This window comes from Cryptomeria japonica, unplaced genomic scaffold (genome assembly GCF_030272615.1).
Source record: "Cryptomeria japonica unplaced genomic scaffold, Sugi_1.0 HiC_scaffold_435, whole genome shotgun sequence".
Lineage (NCBI taxonomy): Eukaryota > Viridiplantae > Streptophyta > Pinopsida > Cupressales > Cupressaceae > Cryptomeria > Cryptomeria japonica.
Genome location: NW_026729255.1, coordinates 19,172 through 25,000, shown reverse-complemented (window position 1 = coordinate 25,000; position 5,829 = coordinate 19,172). Strand labels below are relative to the sequence as shown.

The following is a 5,829-nucleotide window of genomic DNA, read 5'->3' as shown; positions in this document are numbered from 1 at the left end:
GGGAGTGCTTCGAAGTGTGCTCCAAGGTGCTGCGTGCACGTTGTCGGAGCCCGGTTTGCCCCGGGTGCGCACCTCGCGTGCACCTTCGTCGGGGTGGGCACCTTGGCTGGGTTTGCCCCGGCTGCGCTCCGAAGCGGGGTTATTGGAGCGCCGCCTCTTTTTTTGTCGGAGCGTTTGGTGGGGTTTCTCGCATTGGCTCTTCCGAGGCCCGGTTGCCACCCTGGCGCGCACGAAGTCGGAAGTAGGGTTAATTGCCCGGGTGCGCACCTTTGCCAGGGTGGGCACCTTACCTGGGCTGCGCACCAGGGCGGGCTCAAGATGGCACGCGCGTTCCGTTTTTTTCACTATCTTTCAAAACGGAAATTTTAAAATCTCCTTTTTTTTTTGCCTTTTCTGGAAATTAGTGAAGGCAGCGCATCAAAGGTGCGCACCTCGCTGCCCACCTTGGTGTGCTCTGAGGTGCGCACCCGGGAGCGCTACGAAGTGTGCTCCAAGGTGCGGCGTGCACGTTGTCGGAGCCCGGTTTGCCCCGGGTGCGCACCTCGCCTGCACCTTGGCCGGGGTGGGCACCTTGGCTGGGTTTGCCCAGGGTGCGCTCCGAAGCGGGGTTACTGGAGCGCCCCCTCTTTTTTTGTCAGAGCGTTTGGTGGGGTTTCTCGCATTGGCTCTTCCCAGGCCCGGTTGTTGGGTGCGCTCCCACCCTGGCGCGCGCGAAGTTGGAAGTTGGGTTAATTGCCCGGGCGCGCACCTTCGCCAGGGTGGGCACCTTGGTGCGCACACCTTGGCTGGGCTGCGCACCAGGGCGGGCTCAAGATGGCACCAGCATTCCCTTTTTCTCACTATCTTTCAAAACGGAAATTTTAAAATCTCGTTTTTTTTTTGCCTTTTATGGAAATTAGTGAAGGCATCGCATCAAAGGTGCGCACCTCGCTGCCCACCTTGGTGTGCTCCGAGGTGCCCACCACGGTGCGCAACGCCGGTGCGAACCCGGGAGCGCCCCGATGTGTGCTCCAAGGTGCGGCGTGCACGAAGTCGGACCCCGGTTTGCCCCGGGTGCGCACCTCGCGTGCACCTTGGTGCGCACACCTTGGCTGGGTTGCGCGGCCTGGTGGGCACCATGGTGCGCACCAAGGAGCGCTCCGAAGTGTGCTCCAAGGTGCGGCGTGCACAAAGTCGGAGCCCGGTTTGCCCCGGGTACGCACCTCGCGTGCACCTTCGCCGGGGTGGGCACCTCGGCTGGGTTGCGCGCCCTGGTGCGCACCAAGGAGCGCTCCGAAGTGTGCTCCAAGGTGCGGCGTGCACGAAGTCGGAGCCCGGTTTGCCCCGGGTGCGCACCTTCGCCGCGGTGCGCACCATGGCGTGCACGAAGTCGGAGCCCGGTTTGCCCCGGGTGCGCACCTCGCGTGCACCTTCGGCGGGGTTGCGCGCCCTGGTGGGCACCATGGTGCGCACCAAGGAGCGCTCCGAAGTGTGCTCCAAGGTGCGGCGTGCACGAAGTCGGAGCCCGGTTTGCCCCGGGTGCGCACCTCGCGTGCACCTTCGGCGGGGTTGCGCGCCCTGGTGGGCACCATGGTGCGCACCAAGGAGCGCTCCGAAGTGTGCTCCAAGGTGCGGCGTGCACGAAGTCGGAGCCCGGTTTGCCCCGGGTGCGCACCTCGCGTGCACCTTCGCCGCGGTGGGCACCATGGCGTGCACGAAGTCGGAGCCCGGTTTGCCCCGGGTGCGCACCTCGCGTGCACCTTCGCCGGGGTGGGCACCTCGGCTGGGTTGCGCGCCCTGGTGCGCACCAAGGAGCGCTCCGAAGTGTGCTCCAAGGTGCGGCATGCACGAAGTCGGAGCCCGGTTTGCCCCGGGTGCGCACCTCGCGTGCACCTTCGCCAGGGTGGGCACCTCGGTGCGCACACCTTCTCAATGTTTTCTTGCCTTTTCTGGAAATTGGTGAAGGCAGCGCATCAAAGGTGCGCACCTCGGTGTGCTCCGAGGTGCGAACCCGAGAGCGCTCCGAGGTGCCCACGAAGTCGAAAGTCGGGTTAATTGCATTGTTTTCCCCGGGTGCGCTCCGAGGTGCGCAACATCGGCGCGCACCAAGGAGGGCTCCGAAGTGTGCTCCAAGGTGCGCACGATGGCGTGCACCTCTGGTGCGCACGATTCGGAGCTCGGTTTGACCGGGGTGCGCACACCTTGGCTGGGTTGCGCACCTTTTGTGCGCTCCAAGGTGCGCACGAAGTCGGAGCTCGGTTTGCCCCGGGTGCGCACCTTCGCCAGGGTGCGCACCTTGATGCGCACGCCTTGGCTGGGCTGCGCACCTTGGTGGGCGCCATGGTGCGCACCTTTCGTGCGCTCCAAGGTGCGCACGAAGTCGGAGCTCGGTTTGCCCCGGGTGCGCACCTTGGTGGGCGCCATGGTGCACTCCGAGGTGCCCAAGATTGGTGCGCACCAAGGAGCGCTCCGAAGTGCGCTCCAAGGTGCGCGCGAAGTCGAAAGTTGGGTTAATTGTCCGGTTTGCCTCGGGTGCGCACCTTGCGTGCACCTTCGCCAGGGTGGGCGCCTTGGTGCGCACACCTTGGCTGGGCTGCGCACACCTTGGCACCCGCGTTTCCTTCATTTTAAATTTTTTTTTTTTACAATCTCTCAAGTGGGAAATTCTATAATCTCAACTTTTTTTGCCTTTTCAGGAAACTTTTGAATGGAGCGCATCATTGGTGCGCTCCGAAGTGTGCTCCAAAGCTCTCTCCAGCTGCGTGCACCTGCCCCGGCCGCGCACCCGGCCCCGCCCAGCTTCGCTCACCTGTCCCGGGCGTCTGGTGCGGAACCTTAGAGTAAGAAACATCACCGTGCACCTTGGCCAACGTGCGCGACTCGACCGAGCGCGCACTGGCCGAGGTGCACACCGATTTCACCTGGGTGCGCGCGCAGCACCTCGGGCGCACCGGGGTGCGCGCACAACGCCCGGGTTGCACCGTGGCCTGTGTGCTCGGGGCGCCTCGGGTGCGCGCTCGGTGTCGCCCCCGCGCGCGCGGTAGTGCGGGCAGCGCACCCCGGCCCGGCCCGGCCCCGACGAGAACGCAAACGGGCAAAAGGTTTATTCAAATAGCATTGCGACGCCCGGCGAAAAACTAAAAAAGGGTGCAACACCGGGACTTCCCGGGAGGTCACCCATCCCAGTACTACTCCGGCCCAAGCGCGCTTAACTGCGGAGTTCTGATGGGATCCGGTGCACTAACGCTGGTATGATCGCACCCGTTATGAGCTTGTCGCAGTGTGTACTTAGCAAACCGCGACCCACGTGCGAATCCACCCCGGCCACCCACCCCCGTCGAGGTGCACACCCTCCCTCGCGAAGTGCGCCCCGTTCGCCAAGTGTGAGCCCTGCCCGGGTGCGCGCACCTTGCTAGGGCGTCGGGTGTGCACCCGGCCCGGCCTACGTGCGTGCACCTGGAGGGGGCGTCGTGTGCGTGCAGTGTCCCGTCTGCAACGCGGTGCCCACACACCACCTCGGGCGCAACGACCTGCGCTCACATGTGGGCCGAGTGCACCTTGGTGCATGTTCGGGGCGCCTCGGGTGCACGCTCGATCTTGCCCCGGTGCACCAAGGCGCTCGGTTTGCCCCGGGTGCGCACTTGGTGCAAGGTGGGCACCCAAAATAGGGATCAAGCACCAAAACACAAGTTTCGGGATGCAAAATGGGACCCAAGGACCACAAATGCGTTCCAAGACCCATGATGGGTCCACGAGAACAAAAATGTGTTCCGAGACTTAATAAACAAATATTGGGTTTTAGGAGAAGAAACATGCTCTGATGCCCAAAACGAGAATCGACCCCGAAAAGGCCATAGGCCAAAAGTGGGATGCGAGACAAAAAAAAATGGGACCCGAGGACCAAAATTGGGTTCCCAGGTCGAAGACAGGGCAACCGGACAAGAAACGACCTCTAAGGCTCGAAATGAGTCCCGACGACTAAAACTTGACAAGAAGCACCCATCAGGCACCCAACTCGACACCCATGGGATGCCGACCCACCCGGGCTTCCACCTAGCACACCTTGGCACCCACCCACCCTCGCACCCAACCTCGCACCCAACTTAGCACCTTTGAACCCACATTGGCACTCACCCTGACCCTGGCACCTTGGAACCCACATTGGCACTCACCTTGACCCTGGCACCCACCTTTGCACTCACCTTGGGACCCACCCTGGCTCCCACCTCGGCACCCACCCAGACACCCACCTTGGTTCCTTGGCACCCACCTTGGATCCTTGGCACCCACCCCGACACCCACCTTGGCACGCAACTTGGCTACTTGCCACCCACCTTGGCTCCTTGACGCCCACCCCGACAACCACCCCGTGACCTACCCTGGCTAGGGTTGGTGCACACCCACCCTGGTGCCCACCTTGGCACCCACCCTATGACCCACCTTGGCACGCACCTTAGTACCCACCCCGTTACCCACCCTAGGACCCACCCCGTGACCCACCTTGGCCAGGGTGGGTGCCTTGGTGCGCACAACTTGCCTGGGCTGCACACCAGGGCGGGCTCAAGATGGCACCCGCGTTCCGTTTTTTTCACTATCTTTCAAAACGGAAATTTTAAAATCTCATTTTTTTCTTTTTTTTGCCTTTTCTGGAAATTAGTGAAGGCAGCGCATCAAAGGTGCGCAATGCTGGTGCGAACCCGGGAGCGCTCCGATGTGTGCTCCAAGGTGCGGCGTGCACGAAGTCCGAGCCCGGTTTGCCCCGGGTGCGCACCTCGCGTGCACCTTCGCCGGGGTGAGCACCTTGGCTGGGTTGCGCGCCCTGGTGCGTACCAAGGAGCGCTCTGAAGTGTGCTCCAAGGTGCGGCGTGCACGAAGTCGGAGCCCGGTTTGCCCCGGGTGTGCACCTCGGGTGCGCACCTCGCGTGCACCTTCGCTGCGGTGGGCACCTTGGCTGGGTTGCGCGCCTTGGTGGGCACCATGCAGTGCACGAAGTCGGAGCCCGGTTTGCCCCGGGCGCGCACCTCCGCCAGGGTGGGCACCTTGGTGCGCACAACTTGCCTGGGCTGCGCATCAGGAAGGGCTCAAGATGGCACCCGCGTTCCGTTTTTTTCACTATCTTTCAGAACGGAAATTTTAAAATATCGTTTTTTTTTGCCTTTTCTGGAAATTAGTGAAGGCAGCGCATCAAAGGTGCGCAACGCTGGTGCGAACCTGGGAGCGCTCCGATGTGTGCTCCAAGGTGCGGCGTGCACGAAGTCGGAGCCCGGTTTGCCTCGGGTGCGCCCTGGTGGGCACCATGGTGCGCACCAAGGAGCGCTCCGAAGTGTGCTCCAAGGTGCGGCCTGCACGAAGTCGGAGCCCGGTTTGCCCCGGGTGTGCACCTCGGGTGGGCACCTTGGTGCGCATGCCTTGCCTGGGCTGCGCACCAGGGCGGGCTCAAGATGGCACCCGCGTTCCTTTTTTTTCACTATCTTTCAAAACGGAAATTTTAAAATCTCATTTTTTTTTGCCTTTTTCTGGAAATTAGTGAAGGCAGCGCATCAAAGGTGCGCACCTCGCTGCCCACCACGGTGCGCAACGCCGGTGGGCACCCGGGAGTGCTTCGAAGTGTGCTCCAAGGTGCTGCGTGCACGTTGTCGGAGCCCGGTTTGCCCCGGGTGCGCACCTCGCGTGCACCTTCGTCGGGGTGGGCACCTTGGCTTGGTTTGCCCCGGCTGCGCTCCGAAGCGGGGTTATTGGAGCGCCGCCTCTTTTTTTGTCGGAGCGTTTGGTGGGGTTTCTCGCATTGGCTCTTCCGAGGCCCGGTTGCCACCCTGGCGCGCACGAAGTCGGAAGTAGGGTTAATTGCCC

At 62.7% G+C, this 5,829-nt stretch overlaps 1 non-coding gene across 1 annotated transcript; it reads right to left on the bottom strand.

Moving 5' to 3' along the window:
- Window positions 1–3,123: 3,123 nt before the first annotated feature.
- Window positions 3,124–3,242, bottom strand: LOC131871647 (5S ribosomal RNA). Its single transcript, XR_009369860.1, has one exon. It is a non-coding gene; the product is annotated as a 5S ribosomal RNA (ribosomal RNA).
- Between the last annotated feature and the right edge of the window lie 2,587 nt (window positions 3,243–5,829).